The sequence below is a fragment of the Bos mutus genome, chromosome 17 (assembly GCF_027580195.1).
Source record: "Bos mutus isolate GX-2022 chromosome 17, NWIPB_WYAK_1.1, whole genome shotgun sequence".
Taxonomy (NCBI): Eukaryota; Metazoa; Chordata; class Mammalia; order Artiodactyla; family Bovidae; genus Bos; species Bos mutus.
Window position 1 is genome coordinate 56481894 of NC_091633.1, and position 18686 is coordinate 56500579.

General features: G+C 37.2%; 1 protein-coding gene across 4 annotated transcripts in view; it reads left to right on the top strand.

Moving 5' to 3' along the window:
- Positions 1-18686, top strand: part of IL15 (interleukin 15) — a 94640-nt gene that overhangs the window by 23644 nt on the left and 52310 nt on the right. Inside the window, exon 2 of one of the 4 annotated variants that reach the window (XM_070386580.1) lies at positions 6588-6709. The exons of the other annotated variants lie outside the window; for them this stretch is intronic. The gene's annotated coding sequence lies outside the window, so the exon portion shown is untranslated. The remainder of the gene's footprint in view (positions 1-6587; positions 6710-18686) is intronic. 4 annotated transcript variants of the gene reach the window in all.

An 18686-nucleotide genomic window follows, 5' to 3' on the forward strand; every position in this document is an offset into this window, starting at 1 on the left:
CCTCCCAGCATCAGAGTCTTTTCCAATGAGTCAACTCTTCGCATGAGGTGGCCAAAGTATTGGAGTTTCAGCTTTAGCATCAGTCCTTCCAATGAACACTCAGGACTGATCTCCTTTAGGATGGACTGGTTGGATCTCCTTGCAGTCCAAGGGACTCTCAAGCGTCTTCTCCAACACCACAATTCAAAAGCATCAAGTCTTCGGTGCTCAGCTTTCTTCATAGTCCAACTCTCACATCCATACATGACCACTGGAAAAACCATAGCCTTGATTAGATGGACCTTTGTTGGCAAAGTAATATCTCTGTTTTTCAATATACTATCTAGGTTGGTCACAACTTTTCTTCCAAGGAGTAAGCATCTTTTAATTTTATGACTGCAGTCACCATCTGCAGTGAATTTGGAGCCTCTCAAAAATAAAGTCTGACACTGTTTCCACTGTTTGCCCATCTATTTCCCATGAAGTGATGGGACCAGATGCCATGATCTTTGTTTTCTGAATGTTGAGCTTTAAGCCAACTTTTTCACTCTCTTCTTTCACTTTCATCAAGAGGCTTTTTAGTTCCTCTTCACTTTCTCCCATAGGGTGGTATCATCTGCATATCTGAGGTTATTGATATTTCTCCCGGCAATCTTGATTCCATCTTGTGCTTCTTCCAGCCCAGCGTTTCTCATGATGTACTCTGCATAGAAGTTAAATAAGCAGGCTGACAATATACAGCCTTGACGTACTCCTTTTCCTATTTGGAACCAGTCTGTTGTTCCATGTCCAGTTCTAACTGTTGCTTCCTCACCTGCATATAGGTTTCTCAAGAGGCAGGTCAGGTGGTCTGGTAAAACTGCTATTTGAATAGCACTGAGCTAGACTGTGAGAATGTTAAAGGCTACTCTGTGGGAGGGGTGGAAGAGCCTGTTTGGGAGGGACAAGATGACTGGCTCATGGTGAGGTGTAATATTCACAGTAGTGCTAGTCACTGAGAGGTAACACTTTACGTGTTCACTGTGTCCTGTGAAATCTGCATGAAAGAGCTCGTTTGAGCCTCACAATGACCCAATGACATAAGTTTTCTCATTTTCCCTATTCTCCAGATGAGGAAACTGAGGCTTTGAGAGATCAACTTTCCCTAAACTGTACTTCTAGTAAGTGCCTAAGTTGGAATTCAATCCATTAATGTCCAAAATCAATTTCTGTACTATACCTCAAACAGTGCTATCCAGAAGTTTCTGCAGTGATGAAAATGTTCTCTGTCTGCTGTGTCCAATATGGTACCCACTAACCATGTGTGACTTTTTGAGCACTTGAAATGTGGCTGGCTCAACTATGGACGTGAATTTCTAGTTGCATTTCATTTTAATTAATTTACATTTATATGTAAATAGCCACATGTGGCTAGTGGTCATTGTATTGGACAGCGCTGCTTCAGATACTTTTAAGTGTTGCTGACTGTAGGCTTATAAGGGGAAAACCAAACCAGGAAAATACATTAAGAGAATGTGCTAGTCTTTCTCCATTTTTAGAATTTCCCTAGATCTCAAATTAAAAAAAAAATTTTTTTCAGGAAGGAAGGACTGCTTTAAATCTATTGCTATATAGATGCAGTAGGATTCAATTAAAAAACAAACAAATGATCTACCATCTTCTCTGGTTCAGGCACTCCATTGGGCTTTGGAAATTATGAATAAATGAATTAAATATGATTCATGTCTTCAAGGAGCTCCCAGTATAAGTAACTTTGTAGAGGATGTTATACATTTTCCAGAGTTTCTTCATATATGATTAGACAAAGTATTTAAATATCTGCTATCTAATATTTTGCAGTGTTTTGCTTTTAATTTGTAATAGTTTAATTGTTTGAAGAGGTCATCTATTTCCATGGTTTAAAATGAAAAAGTCAAAGTGCTTTTAATTTTCTTCTACAGAAACAACTAGTGCTATCATTTTCTAATGTATGCCTTTCCAAATATTTAATGCATGCAGAAGAAAATGTACACATATATTTAATCCTTCCCTTTTTTAAGAACAAGTACACACAGTCAGCTAACCTTGCTGTTTGGACTAAAAATATATACTTCAGATACTTTTTCATTCTAGAACTTAAAGAATTTCTTATTTCTTTCTATAGATTCATAATATTTCATCAAATATCATAATTTATATAAACATTCCTCTATTGTTTTCTTTATTGTTCCCCCATTGTTATTTCCCTTCTTTTGCCATTACAGGAGGGATTGACATGAGGAACTTAACCAATTATATTCTCATGTGAGCTAGAGTGAACTGCGTTCATGTTTCCCAGAGCATATTCCATAGAGTATGGATCTCAGAAGATGTTCGATGTAAGAAGAGCGTTCTGTGGTTAAATAACTTCTGGATATTCATTGAAGATTCACAGTGCACATTGTCAAATTAAAGGAGATTCTCCTCAATCTAAGCAGGGTTGATCCAAGTGTTTCTCAACCATACATTTTCTCAGCTAAGAGAGTATAATGTTTTTGTAGATTGGCTTCCCTGGGAAGCAGACTCTGAGACAGGAATGTACATGCAGGAGTCTCATGGGGTGTGTCTTCAGGAACACCTGATGGAAATGAGGGGGATGGAAGTAAGTGGGTAGAAGGACAAGTTGAACTGGGGTGCAGTTGGAGCAAAGACAGCCAGTCAATCCCATAAGGAGTTCTCTGAAGCTTGACGACCCTTTAGGAGTGCTCCAACTCCAGGGAAGGAGGCCAGGTCCCCAGAGAGGGGTCCATGGAGGGCATCTCTGCAGAGACTCAGTTCTGAGCTCTCAGCTAGTGTGACGACTGCCTCCATGTTCACGACAGTTCTGCCGAGCTTCTTTACATCTTTTATGGAAGGGCATAACAATCCTTAGATGGCTTTGCTGGTCAGAGGAAGGCATTTCCTTTGGGAACCATTTATCCTCTTTGAAACACGGATGCCTGGATGGAAGTTGTTTGGAGTATCAAACACTCTTTGATTCTATTCCATTTCAGTGTGTACAAATTGAAGTCCAAAGTAAGAGACAAAAATGTTTCCCAAACATGCATTTGGCCACAGAGAGGCCAGTGATCTGGATCAGTCAGCCTTAACTGCAGTGTGGAGATGGAGGACATGCACTGTTAGGGCATTTTCAAGAGTGTGTTGCATTAGTTGAGGCAGGTTATTGGGGCAAATGGCAGCAGAACTGAGTTGAATTTGGTTTTTAAATATTTTGATTACCTCTTCTTAGGTATTTCCTGAAGAAGCTTGCCTCCTCTTTTCTAGAAACATTATCCCTTGTTGCTAATAATTGGAACATTAGCCAACAGAGGACATGAAAGGCAGGGATCTATCTAGCTTTAAATCAGAGATGTAGGTGTTTTTATTCATCCTCTATTTTGAAGCTTAAAAGGGTAAACATGCATGCGTGTGAAGTTGCTTCAGTCGTGTCCAATTCTTTGCAACCCTGTGAACTGTAGCCTGCCAGGCTCCTCTGTCCATGGGATTCTCCAGGCAACAATACTAGAGTGGATTGCCATTTACTTCTTTAGGGGAATCTTCCCAACCCAGGGACCGAACCCACATCTCTTATGTCTCCTGCATTAGTAGGTGGGTCCTTTATCAACTAGAGTTACCTGGGAAGCCCAGGAGGTAGCCAAAAGTCATAGCAGCTCTCAGGGTCCTTCCTTTTGAGGATCAGATGGGTCTGCGTGCTCATCCTGTGCCTTTCAGCATATTTGCTGATTTCATTCTCACACATTCTGTGGAATTCTCAGTTGTGGTGCCTATCCAGGAAGCTTATTTCTTGGTTGCAGAGGGAAAATGCCCAAGGAAGTGATCTCTCTTAGGTGTTCCTGATCAAGTTGATGCATGTTTATAGAGTGGATGGGAAAATATCCAAGAAAAATCTCAAAGAATAAATTCTGAGATAATAGAGTTCAGTTCAGTTCAGTTTAGTCACTCAGTCGTTTCTGACTCTCTGCGACCCCATGGACTGCAGCACACCAGGCCTCCCTGCCCATCGCCAACTCCTGGAGTCTACCCAAACTCATGTCCACTGAATTGGTGATGCCATCCCCTCTCATCCTCTGTCATCCCCTTCTCTGCCTGCCCTCAATCTTTCCCAGCATCAGGGTCTTTTCAAATGAGTCAGTTCTTTGCATCAGGTGGACAAAGTATTGGAGTTTCAGCTTCAGCATCAGTCCTTCTAATAAATACCCAGGACTGATCTCCTTTAGGATGGACTGGTTGGATCTCCTTGCAGTCCAAGGGACTCTCAAGAGTCTTCTCCAGCACCACAGTTCAAAAGCATCAACTCAGCCTTTTTTATAGTCCAATTCTCACATCCATACATGCCCACTGGCAAAACCATAGCCTTGACTAGATGGACCTCTGTTGGCAAAGTAATGTCTCTGCTTTTGAATATGCTATCTAGGTTGGTCATAACTTTCCTTCCAAGTAGTAAGCGTCCTTTAATTTCATGGCTGCAATCACCATCTGCAGTGATTTTGGAGCCCCCCAAAATAAAGTCAGCCACTGTTTCCCCATCTGTTTGCCATCAAGTGATGGGACCAGATGCCATGACCTTAGTTTTCTGAATGTTGAGCTTTAAGCCACCTTTTTCACTCTCCTCTTTTACTTTCATCAAGAGGCTCTTTAGTTCTTCTTCATTTTCTGCCATAAGGGTGGTGTCATCTGCATATCTGAGGTTATTGATATTTCTCCTGGCAATTTTGATTCCAGCTTGTGCTTCATCCATCTCATGATGTAGTCTGCATAGAAGTTAAATAAGCAGGGTGACAATATACAGCCTTGACGTACTCCTTTTCCTATTTGGAACCAGTCTGTTGTTCCATGTCCAGTTCTAACTGTTGCTTACTGACCTGCATACAGATAATACAAGTAGGAAGTAAAACCAGAACTAAGGAGTTGGCTGTTGTATGAACATGATGTAGAGGAGAAAGCAAAAAAAAAAAAAGAGAGAGAGACAGAGAAAGAGAGAGAAAGGTTTGTTAATGGCTGTGTCTTAAGATCAACTTTTGAGTTGAATAAACATTTTTCTCAAAAACCTTTTTTTCTTTCAACAAAAAGCTTCATAAGAATTCTTGTTATTCTTATTGTTATATAATAGTAATGGATTAGGTGAAAGATTGTTAAAAAGGGAATTTGAAAGGGAATAAACTTGAAAAGTGAATTCTAGAAAGTGGGAGAAATGATAGAATAGGAATTTGCCTTAAAGTGATCCAAAATGAGTTACTCTTTGTTGAACAGTCATTGCCTCTTCCTTTTTCCTTCATAACACGTGGTATCAAAGACCTAGGTATGCTGACTCTTCAGTGTTTCAGGTACAGCTTCTCTCATAATCCATTTGTAAGTATCCATTCACAAAATTGTCAGATCAGGTGGCATCTTGATCACTTCCAATTATTGAATTGTCTAATCCATTTAAAATTCCAGTCTAATCTCCAGATGATGTTCACTCAGCTCAAGTTAGGCCTGTGGAACCAGTTGAGGGAAGAGGGTGTGGTCAACATTTTCATGCCTTCAAACCTCCTTCTGGTTTTAACCACTGGAAGTTGAGGGCCAAAAGGGTGGTGACGGACAGACATACCAGATGGCTCCTGACTTAACTAGGCTATACTCTGTTAGCTGTCGCTTCCCTTCTGAGCTAACAGGAACAGGTTATTGTTACATTCTCTATGGAAGGTTCCAGAATTGGGCTTTTTCTGCCCTTTCAGATCCCTCCCCTGGGGGTACAGCACAAGATCAAGATGCCAGCTGATTGAGTTCCTTGGGGGAGGCCTCCCTTCCTGGCTTGCAGATGGCTGCCTTCTTGCTGTGTCCTCATGAGGTGTAGAGAGAGAAGGAAACAAGTGCTCTAATACCACTTCTCATAACTCCATATAATCCCATCATGAGGGTCCCACCCTTATAACCTCATTTAACCCTAGTCACCTTCCAAACCCCATCTTCAAATGCCGTTACAATGGGGGCTAGGGCCTCAACACAAGAATTTTGGTGAGACACAGCTCAGTTTATAATGCAGTGTCTCTTGTGTATAGTCCCATAGAACTTCCTGTCATGTTGCTGACTGGTGATTCCAATCATTGCCTCTCACTTCCCATGCTAGGATTTTAGTCTTCTGTATATGGACCAGTCGTGGGATCTTGGAGTTGATGGTGTTGAAGTAGAAGTAGAGTAAGGGTTTGCCTGCCTCTGAATTCTCCCTGAAGTAGGTGTCTAGACATAGCTACAAAACTCTCTTTAGAATGTAGGGCAGCTTAATGCTTCTTTATCCCCAATATTTGGTTCTCATCACCAGTTCCAGGGCAAGAGTAAAAAAATCTTCCTTTTAAATAATGTCTGATTATTTCTTTTCCCAAATGAAGCAGCTATATTCAACATGGATGTGAGTTAAATTATGAGGAAGACTGAAGATTTCAGGGACAATTAATTTTAAAAACTTCCTATTGACTTCTGAAGCTTTCTCCATATGAGTCTTCCTGTCTTTTCCAGCATCATGAGATGCAGAAGTAATTATAAATTCAAGGAAGGGAAGATTATTCAGTACATAATTTTTAATCTCTTTATCCTGCCTTTGACTCCTACAGAATCCATTCCTACATATGGTCACGTGGCTTTTCAAAATAATGTCTCATCATGTGCCATGTTGGTGATGTCACAGGAAGTCAAGAAGTCAATGTTAGCAGATAGCCAGCATATAGGAGGTCATGTAAGTAAGGTTTCAAGAATTACATCATGCAGTATAGACCCATTTATGTAATAATGTAATTAACAATAATGAAGATGTGGCAAACTAGTGGATATTATATATGTACCTGAGATTTTTAAGAAGTGAGCATCTTAGTAAAAACTAAAATGCCATTTGTCATAGAAGGTTGAAAGCATTTTCTGAGGACAGAGAACATTGCACATAACAGGTGGGCAAATTTTCTTCCGAAAAAAGCCAGACAGTAAATATTTTAGGCTTTTCAAGCCAAATGATGTCTCTTGCAACTACTCAACTCTTCCCCTATATACTGAAAGTATTGGGAAAGTATAGACATAGATGGGCATGGCTTTATCCTAACAAAACTTAACAAATGGCAAGTGAGATTTGGCCTGTGGGTCAGTTTGCCAACCCTTGGCATATTAGTTGAAGAAATTCTGCCTCTCACGTTTTGCTATTATTAAGTCAATTTTAAAGAAACTAGTGTTCTTAGAATTAGATAATAAAGGTAATACAGCGATCCAATCTCTGAATGATTTTACAAAGGTAAGGAGATCAGAGAATAATATAGATTAGAGTTCTAGAATGACTATTTGAAACTTTTGAAAAGTGAGAGCGATGTAAAATCAAGTAGTCTCAAGAACTAAACAAAATAAAGTCACAGAAATGGAAATCCAAGGAACTAGCTTCTTTTTGATAAAGTGAACACATGATTTAATTTTACTTTCAGTTATAACTCTGTTAGAAAAATTTCTGTATCATGTGTTTAGATCAGAATATGCAGTAGAGTAAATACAGGGGTTTATGAAAAGTGAAACCCTTTACAAGAATCCTAAGAGGGAAAAAAGTAATTCCTTTCTTATGCAATCATTTCTGGCATAATAAAATAATAAAGTAAATATAAATTGAAAGAAAAAGAATGAAGAAAATGTCGTTTGTAATTACCTAAAAAGTAAGACATATCTTCTAACTTCATGTGTTTCTTTGAAACTGCTCTGTTTCCTAGAATCTTTATTAAGAATTCCCTAAACTTGAGAAACAACTTACTGACAATCTTAGAGATAAACACATTTTATGTGTTTATTTTATGTGTTGCTATCACTGAAGGCTCAAAGAAGAAGTTGGAGAGTCCTTTGGATGTTGAGGAATAGAACTTGGGACATTGTTGTCACAGCAACATAGCTCTAAATTGTCACTGATTATGAAAATGAATAAACATGTTATTTTAAAAATTCCATTATGATCAATTCTGGGGCAAAAACCAGGGGAATTTCATTAAGTGAAATCATACTTGAAATATGCAAGAAATTAAGCAGGATATTCCCCTCAGTTGTTTTGAAGTCATAACAAAAGTACTTTCTGTTTATTGGAATTTTTTATTCCTAGTTTTTGAGCAGGTGGTTTCTTGAGTTTAGGGATTCTTAATAAAAATGCAGAGCAGCGTCCTTTGGGGTCCTTAAAAACAACCCTTTTGATGGTTTGTGGAGGCCTGCAATAGCTGTTCTTATCTGTGGAAGAGTGTCTCAAGATTTTTGTTTTGTTATCTTTCTGATTATCAAAGTAACATGTGCTCACTATCATAAGAGTGAAGAGTACAGAAAAGTATAAAGTGAGAGAAACATTGCCAGTAATGCAGTAACTAAGAGGCAGATTATTACATGATTCTTTCCAGGGCTATTTTTTTCTACATGGTTGATATAAAAAATATTGAAAATTTACCTTGTTTGTTTAACAGCAAACTGTGACATTTCCTTGTGATATTACATAAGTTGATATTATTTTTCATGTGTATGTAATACTTCAATTTAAATATATCGTAACCTATTATAATGTCATTAACTTGTGGTTATTAAAAGAAAACTTCAGTAAGTATATTTTTTAATAAATCTGTGACCAGATTTTTGAAATTTTTATTAGGAAAATTTTCTAGGAAAATTCAAATGTTTAAAGTTATAAATGGTACTTCAGACATATTCCAGAAAATATGTACAGATTTATGTCTTCATCATCCCATTGTGAGTTTTGGTGACACTACATTCTCTTCAGTGCTGACATTTAACAATTTTAAAGCAATCTTTCCCGCTTCCATGATGAGCAGTGGATTGGACCAAATGTAATTCTCATCTTGGAAATCATGTATTAATAGAATGGGACTGGGGAAAGACTCACAAACTAAGTGTAAACAAAACTCAGATAGTGAAAAAGCTGTAAAATCTAAAATGAAAAGCTGTAAAATCCAAACCTGTGGGCTGTAGACTAAAGCACCTGAGGCTGGTAGCATTTGCCAGGAAGTTTCCTCGAGGGACTGAGAGAAATGGAAGTACGGAGGGGGTCCTGTGATGACATTTGTCAGCAATCACCAAGGGGAAAGAAAGAGCCCAGTTCTGTGTGGGTACTGAGCCTGAGCAAGGAGTCGTTGCCAGGGGAAACGGGGAAAGGTTCTTTGTCTCCGTGAGCGGACAGATCTCAGAAAGCACATTTTTCAAAAAGGAAGGAAATGCATTGGTACGAAGTGGCTGTGTCCTTCAGTGACAGACGGGGTGGGTTACCAGCTCACATCCTGGATTTCCTGCATGGGGTTTCCTCCTGATGGAAATGTCGGCAAGTTAACAGGCTGTCTGGCTAATCTTTGCCGGTGGGTTGTAGGAGTTAGTAACACATTCTTGCAAATCTTGCCCCTTCCTCTGCCTGGGGGTGACTGCAAAGGTGCCCTTTGTGTAGCTCCGTGCACTTAAGAATGGCCAGCCTGCCTGGGCACTTCCTTCTAGGGGCTCGCCCCTGCCCTGCGGCTGCCCATTTTTACCTTCTCTTGCTTTCTTGGAAGTGCACCATTTACTAGAATCCTTTTTCTGTGCCTAATGATGACGTCATATCTTTTTTATTTGCTTGAATTCGTGAGTTCTTTAAGAAGTCTATTGTTTATTTTTCACACAGTTGAGAATTGAGGAAACAAACTAAGAGTTTATTATTGATTTCACAGCCAGAATTATATCCCATAATAAACACTGAATAATTTTAGTTCTTTAAATATAATGACTTGCTTTGTGGTCCAGCACATGGTCACCTTTGGCAAATATTCCAGAAGTAGAAGAGTGAATTTTTCCATTTTGAGGTATAATGCATCATACATGTCAGGTAGATCAAGCTTTTTTTTTTTTCAAGCCTACTCTATCCTTGAATTTTGTTTCTCTGTTGTTCTGTTAGCTTTTGAGAGAGATATTTTAAAGTCACCCAGATGATGGTGAATTTGCCTTTTTCTCTTTTCTCTAGTTCTACTTAGCTTTGCTTTATAAACTTTAAAGCTATAATTTTTAGGAGGCTGCATTTTTTATCATGATATCCCCCTGGTGGATGGACCTTTTACAGGGTATGAAATGCCCGCCTATCTTTCTAGTAAGTGACTAGCCTTCAAGTCTGCTTTATCCAACATTAGTAGAGCTGCCCCAGCTTATTTTTTTCAGTCTTTGCATGATACATATTTTCCCCTCCATTTCACCCTGACATTGTCCTTATATTACAGGTGTGTGTCCTGTAACAAGAGGTAGCTGTTTTACATTTTTGTTTTTAACTTAATCTGGCAATCCTAGTCTTTTACATATTTAGTCCATTTTCATTTAATATAATTACTGATATAGTTGGATTCATATCTACCAGCCTACTATTTGTTTCCACTTGACTCATCTCTTTATGTAGTTTTATCCTTCCTTTCTTGACTTTATATAGATTAATGAATTTTTTGCTATCCTTATTTCCTCTACTAATTTATTAATTAATATTATTTCACTCTTTATTTTTCCCTTAAATATTAAATGTATCTTTAAAAATTGTACCTCAACATATTAATTGTTACCTAGATATTACAGTATGCATCATTTGTATATTACACCCTATCTAATGATTTTTTAAAAGAAGAGAGTACTTCAGTGTGATTTAAACCCTTCCAGAGGAATATAAACTCAGCTTGTTTTAGTGAAGGGAGATTATCATTGACACCTAAATATGCTAAAAATTTCACAAGAAGAAAACTATTTTCAATTTTATTTATGAATATCAATGAAAAACTTTTCAGAAAATTATTTGCAGCTCATTAAAGGAATTATGTATTCATGATGAAGTAAAGTTCATTCCAGGATGAAAGATTATGAAGTCGATTAAAATATTTCATCGTAATAGTTGATCTAAGGGAAAAATCATATGTTAATTTCAACTCATTTGATAAAATTTAGCAACCATTCTGGATGTTTTAAAAAAGAGAGCTATCTCAATAAAGAAAGAGTCAAACATTTTATTACCATGACAAAACAACAAACTGTATGTTCACACATACGTATACACAAACATAATGGCTAAATGCTAGAGGTACTTCTGTTATTTATGCTCAAAGAACAAACAAGATAATTGTGTTTACCTCTCACCCTTGCTAGTGATGTTGTACCAGAGATATTAGTTAACACAACCAAAAAAGGCAAAGGAATTTGAGGTATGAAATTTTAAAAAGTGTAAGTAAAGCTGTTATTTGTAAATGACTTAATACTTAAAAAGAAAAATGGAATCTAGCTGAACATTTTCTATTGCTCAATTCCAGCATCTAAAAGAGAGAGAGAAAAAAGGTAAATACTTAAAAAGAAAAATGGAATCTAGCTGAACATTTTCTATTGCTCAATTCCAGCATCTAAAAGAGAGAGAGAAAAAAGGTAACTCTGACTCATTAAAAGAAATCCTTTGGTTCGCCAAAATACAAGCCAAAACAAAAGAAAAACTCTGGAGAAATTCTAAAGGAGAATGGTAAGCATGGAAAAAATACTTGCCTCTCAAATGACCAGGAGTTTTCTCTCTTAAATTAAATACAAAGCACAGAACAGCATGTTAGTCCCTAACTTGTGTCCAACTCTTTGTGATCCCATGGACTGTAGCCCGCAAGGCTCCTCTGTCCATGGGATTCTCCAGGCAAGAATACTGGAGTGGGTTGCCATGCCCTCCTCCAGGGGATCTTCCTGACCTAGGGATCAAACCCAGGTCTCCCACACTGCAGGCAGATTCTTTACCAACTGAGCCAAGTAAGCAAAGATAAATGAACATTAAAAAATACAAATAGTGGGCTTCCCTGGTGGCTCCATGGTAAAGAATCTGCCTGCCAGTACAAGAGACACAGGTTCAATTCCTGGTTCAAGAAGATCCCACATACCACAGGACAGCTAAGCCCATGTGCCACAAATATTGAGCCTGTGCTCTAAAACCTACGTGCTGCAGCTACTGAAGCCCGAACACTCTAGAGACTGTGCTCTGCAACAAGAGAAGCTGCTGCAATGAGAGCCCCATTAACCAACTAGAGTAGACCCCACTCTCTGCAACTAGAGAAAAGCCTGTTCAACAACAAAGACCCATTACAGTCAAATAAATAATACAAATAGTGTTTTGATTCATAAAAAATATGTTCAACCTCATGTGAAGTGCTGCTTGTTATTTAATTTTATTTGAGGAATGTGGAAATATAAGTATATATTACTAAATTTGCTTGCATTTCATAAGGAAACTTTTATGTATTTGCAAGAACTAAAAATGTTTGCCTAAATCAAGGCAGGAAGGTGGAGGGAAAACAGGTGACCAGGGACAGGAATCAAGGTACAGTTTCTAAAATGAATATATTTTCTTTTTGTTTTGTTTTTCAACTATGTACATTACTTTTATAAAAAATATAACAAACTGTAATTTTTTAATTACATAAGTTTCAGCTGTACAACGTTATAATTTGACATATGCATACATAGTGATCATTTCCTAATGTCAATAAAATGTAACTTTTTTCCCGGATTTGAAAAGTAAGAAATGCATTTGAGTCTAATTTGCTTTCTTGATTACTGTAGATACTGGATTCCATAAAGTGTTCATTTGTTGTTTGTATTTTTACTGCAATGATCTTTGTTATTTATATTTAGAGATATTTTTGTTTTTCTTACCAAATTTTATAATCCTTTAAAAATATAAGGAACAAGTACATTTTAGTATTTTTTTTTCACTTTTCTTAACTGTTTACCCTTTCATTTGGTTTATTGCACATTAACTTATAGAAATATTATTTTTATTTTGTCAACTCTATCAATTTTATTTTGTTGAATTTTTTAAAAATTGCTTTAAATCCTATCCCCAAATTAGGCTTTTATATATTTGTTTCACACCTATTAGGTCTGGTTCCTCTTTATTACTTTTCTACTTCAAAATTATTCTCACTGCTTTCACTAGTAGGTTTTTCTGAGATGAATGTAAAGATTGTAATGTCAATTTCATTTCCTACGAAATAATTTGGAAAAATATCTCTGTAACACATAGTGTTTCTATCCAGGAATAAAGTATACTTCTCAAATTATTTGTCTTTTTTGCTTTTTGGTTTAGCTTTATTGATTTTTATGTAGTTCTAATATAGTTTTTATCATATTTATCCTAATTGTACACTTCTGTCAATAATGTGAGTTATATAATTTCCTCTACATATTGCTAACATATAGAATGATGAATATGAAAATTATGGTTATTCAGTTTTTATTTATCATTTGTTTTGCTCCAAACCATCTTAAAGAACTTGCCGTTTCAGTCTGTGATACCTCAAGTACTGTATTTAGCTTTGTTGTATTAAATACTTGTTGAATTTATAAAAGTGATGGTCTTATTTTTTTGAGTAGTTGTAACTAGAATTTCTTATTTTTTATACTTTATTAATCAGAAATTCCAAAAAAAGTTCCAAAGAATAGCCACCAGGGTATCTTATTCTTAGTCCTGAATACAGTGGGGACACAGTGATTTGTTTGTAGGTTAGAAGTTGGTATTAGTTTAAAGAAGACTTGATTAGGTTAAGAAGTAACTATTCTATTCCTTTTATTAAGAATTACTTTTTTTTAGGAGAATGGATGCTGAATTTTGTGAACTGCATTGTGGGACACTATTAGAATTTGAAGCCCAGCTCTAGCACTTAGGAGCACTGTATCAAACGCAGGCTAGCTAATGCTACTCACAGCTTTATCGTTTGTAAAATGGACACAGCAGTTGTTGTATGGTTTAATTCATACCCTATTTTCTCAGAACACCACTCTTACTAAGTCACTCACCTTAAAAAAAAAATGTATTTGCTTCTTCTAGTCAGCAAGATTAAGAAATAAGTTTGTCTTCTGCTTTTCAAGGCTCTGTTTATTCAGGAAGGAAGGGTGGAGTTGAGTTAGATACTAATTCTTGAGATGTTTAAGTTCTCATAAGGTGGAACATGTTTATTTTTGTCTTGGTGTCCTAATGTGCATAATATTCAAGAAGTTGTCAAAATACTCTGACTAGTTAGTCATCTGCCCATATGTATGGAGGGCTAGTCACAATGTATATAAGCATGAACCTCACTGCCAGTCTATTGCTATCTATTTTACTATTAGTAAGCTTACTTATTCATCTTCTGCATGTGTGCTTCAGTCCTGCCAGACTCTTTACTACCCTATGGACTGTAGCCCGCCAGGCTCTTCTATCCATGGGTTTCTTCAGACAAGAATACTGGAGTGGGTTGCAATCCCCTCCTCAGGGGATCTTCCTGACCCAGGGATGGAACTTGCGTCTCTTATGTCTCCTGCATTGGCAGTTGGGTTCTTTACCACTAACTATTGCCACCTGGGAAGCCCCATTTTATCTTTACCTTATCTTAATTCTAATTTTCTTATACAGGTGATTATTTTAATATTCTGTGGAAACCTCACCTGAAATCTTAACATTTTTTATGAGGCAGTGGAGATTTGTCTACTGTGAGTAGTAGTAAACTTATGTTACAGAACTATAATTTGTGCATTAAAATGTGCAGAAAGGAGGTATTCCTTTTATTAATACATATTGTATAATTGTGGTTAAAACACTTTGTGGTTTTATTAAAACTTGTTAAATTATTGATTTTGTGATAGAGGTAATACTTAGTACTACATATGCCAGGAAATGTAGGCACATCCTTGTTAGGAAATATTTTCTTCGGAATGAAGGATCCTTTTTTTAAATTTAAACCATTTAAAAATTTTTGTTTGTTTGTTCATTTACTTTTGGCTACCCTGGGTCTCGGTTACTGCCCACAGGCTGTCTCTAGCTGCAGCGAGCAGGGGCTGCTCTCTAGTCGTGGTGGCCTCTCTTGCTGCGGGGCACCAGCTCTAGAGTGCTGGCTCAGTACTTGTGGCTCAGGGGCTTAGTTGCTCCATAGCATGTGGGTTCCCGGTCCAGCAGTTGAACCCATGTCCCCTGCATTGACCAGTGGATTCTTTACCACTCGACACCAGGGAAGTCCAATGGAGGACCTTTTGCAAGATAGCTCCTGCAGATCCTCTGAGCCTCGGTCTACCTATTCAGGCAATGCTTTTAAACTGTCTCTGCTTTAATTGGCTTATCTTCCTTTATGTCACCTCACCACTGCCTCTCCCATACAAGTATGGCTGTCTCCTTAGCTATCCTCACCATTCTTTTGTGGGTTTTGGCAGAAACTTCTGGATCTCTTCCAGTGAGGAGGCTTGGGTGTGTTAAATTCAGTCCTCTCTGCCTAGTTAACCCCCACCTTTACTTTTCTATCACATTTGGCTGCCTGTTTAGTGGGGGTACCCTTTTTGTTGATATCCATCAGGAATTCCAAAGCATGAGCCAGGACTAAGCCTTGTCACCAAATGTACTGTCAACCCACTCCACCAAGGGTACTGATCCCTCAGTGGAGAGTTTATCTCGCATCTGTCGTCTCCTACCTGTTTTTGCTTTCTCTCCGTCCTGGCTGAAGCATTCACTTGGATCACATCTTTCTGATCTTGAGAATTTTCTACCCGTCTCTTTCTACTTCTACTGTAAAAGAAACTCCATTTATACCCACTTTCATTTTCAAGGAGCCTCAGGAGAGCCAAGTGGTAGGAATTTTCCAAACAGGAGGTGACATTAGTTTAATTCTGAGAGGAGCAGGTGCAAGGAAGCAAGCCAGCCTTCCTGCTTTCCTGCCCTGGTGCTGACACTTACAAGCTGTGTAACTTTGGACCAGGAATCCCTGTTCCTCAGATTTCTTAACTTTAGAATGATGATTGTAACAATCCTTTCCTTACAAAGTTGTTGTAACAAAAAAATTGGTTCATACTATGTAACTGTAATAGCTTAGAACAGTAACTAAGTAGTCAGTACTTGATATTTGTTAGTAATTATTCTTTTATTATGATTTTAAATAATAGTTTAAAAATCCTTCTTTTATATATTCGAAGATGGAGAGCATAAGTAGAATACAATAAAGTGAGGAGTCTAACTGAAGGTAGGTAAGTGACTTCTTATTTGTGTGTGCTAAGTTGCTCAGTCTTGTCCGTCTCTTTGTGACCCATTGTACTGCAGCCCACCAGGCTCCTCTGTCCATGGGATTTTTCAGACAAGAATACTGGAGTGGGTTGCCATTTCCTCCTCCAGGGGATCTTCCCAACCAGTGACTGAACCTCATCTCCTGTGTCTCCTGCATTACAGGCATATTCTTTACCACTGAACCATCAGAGAAGCCCAAAGTACACAGATGGAGGAGGTGGGGGTTGAACCTGGGGCCTCGTACATGCAAAGCATGCAATATACCACTGAGCTACACCCCCTGCAACTTTTTATTGGCCACCATTTAATTGGAAAATAAAGTTAAAAATGCAGGTGTCTGGTTATGTAGGACTTTGAAAGTGCTATATAATTTATTTATTATCTTTAAAGAAACTTTTCCTTTTATTAAAGAAACTCTTTAAGTCATTCAGACTTCTTTGTAAACTCCTCTTATGGCTGTACCTCTGTCCTATAAGATCTCAACTCCTGAATAGGTACTTTTACCTGGGGTTTATTTTCCTTTTTCTTTTTTCAGCTTTTTGTTTTTTATTGGTGGATAGCCAGTTAACAATGTCGTGATAGTTCAAGTGAACAGTAAAAGGGACTCGGCCATACATATACATGTATCCACTCTCCCCACAAACCCCTCTCCCATCCAGGCTGCCACGGAACATTCAGCAGAGATCCATGTGCTATATAATAGGTCCTTTGTTGGTTATCTATTTTAAATATAGCAGTGTGTACATGACCATCCCAAGCTCCCTACCTATCTCTGCCCCTCAGCAACCATAAACTCGAACAATGCCCTATAATTTATACAGACAATAGTAAGCAATGGAAAACTTGATACAGTTTAAGTGATCTATGATGATAATAAAGTTGTTGTTTTAAATTAACCCATTAGAGGCACAGACAGCAGAATTAAAGAGTGAAACAGATTATAGTTGTGGGAATTCAGCCTTAAGGTGATGCAAGTTTCGACTAAGTTGTTGAAAATAGCAGTGGTGAAGCTCAAAAGCATAGAAATGGTTATTGGGGCTCAGAGGGAGGCTCTGGCAATAGGTGCTTCTGAGCCAGGGGTCATGGTTGAAGCAAGTTGAATGAAAAGTTAGCAGAAGGTGTTGTCTCAGCAGAAGTTTGAGAAAGTGATACCCTATTTGGGTGGAAATACCATTGATGGCGATCAAACTTTTTTGTGTAAAGGGTCAAATATTTTAATTGTTGTGGGACAACTATTGTCTCTGTTACATAGTCTTCTTTTTTAAATTTCTTTTTTTTTTTTTTACTAATTTTAAAATGTAGAACAGAAGCTTCAACCTGATTTTCCTCATCAAGCCATATTTCCCAAAACCCCTGCTATAATTTATTGTCAGAGAACAGAATGATGGCAGACATGTTTGGGCTAGAAATCTAGTTTTCCTAATCTTTAGCATATATATATTTTGAAAAGTCATTACTGAAGTGGGTTGCCATGCCCTCCTCCAGGAGATCTTCCCAACCCAGAGATCAAACCCACATCTCTTACATCTCCTGCATTGGCAGGCTGGTTCTTTACCCTTAGTGCCACCCGGGAAGCCCAAAATTAATATAGACTTTAAAAAAAATTTTTAGAATTAACATAATAGTTTCTGAAAATTCTTAAGTTCATAATTCTAAAGAAATTAATGTAAAGTTTGGCTTACATTTGGTTTATGAGACCATGATGGTAAATGATAGAACAAAACAGCACATAATTGTAGCTAGCTGCACTTGGCATCAAGGATTGGGGATTATTTATGTTTTAACCATGGGATTAAAGAGTGTTATAATCTTTTAAAACTGACCAAAATAAATGCATTATAAAAAGCATTTAATAAAACAACTTGAGTTCTTCAATTCTATCTAAATTAACCAAAATCAATGGCACAGCTTAAAGAAGCCTCTTAAACTAGCTAAAATTAATGAGTCCATTTATTCCCTCAATTCAAGTAGATCACAAGAGAATAATTATATTTTCCTGACTGAGTTTTATTGATCTTAAGTTTAACTAAGGAATTTTGCTTCTTACAACAGATTTCTAGAGAGATTCAATCTCATCCCATTAGAACCAAGACATTATTTTATTTGTTTTCTTTAGCGTGATACCTTATTTCAGATAAACTTTTGAAATTTACAAAGCATTGCTTTCTTATAGATGCAGAATTCGGATTATAGAAAGGAGTTTTAGATAAATTCAATATTGTGTTTAGTTTTAGGTACTAAGTTTTGAGAAAAACATTGATATATTAGATTTTACTTACAAGGAGACAATCAGGAATAGAAGCTATCTATTACTAACTCAAGTGAAAAATAGCCAAAACACCTAACAAAGAAAGACTTTGGATGGATGTGCATTTAAAAATATTTATAAGAGCAGAGGAAGTAACGGGTTGATTTATTCATCCATTTATCCATCCATCCACCCAACCATCCATCCATCCAACCTTTTAAAAATTTCCTTCTTTATGTTTGTCATCTTGCATGTGCTTGAGATTCAGAGATGAGTAAGACATCCCCTACCTAAAGAAGATCACAGATTAGTGAGGATATTTAGTTTTGTGGGCACAGTTTTAGCTAAGTAAACTAGTCAGCCTTTGTTTTCTCTTCTTTACGTCTGGATATTAATAATAACTAG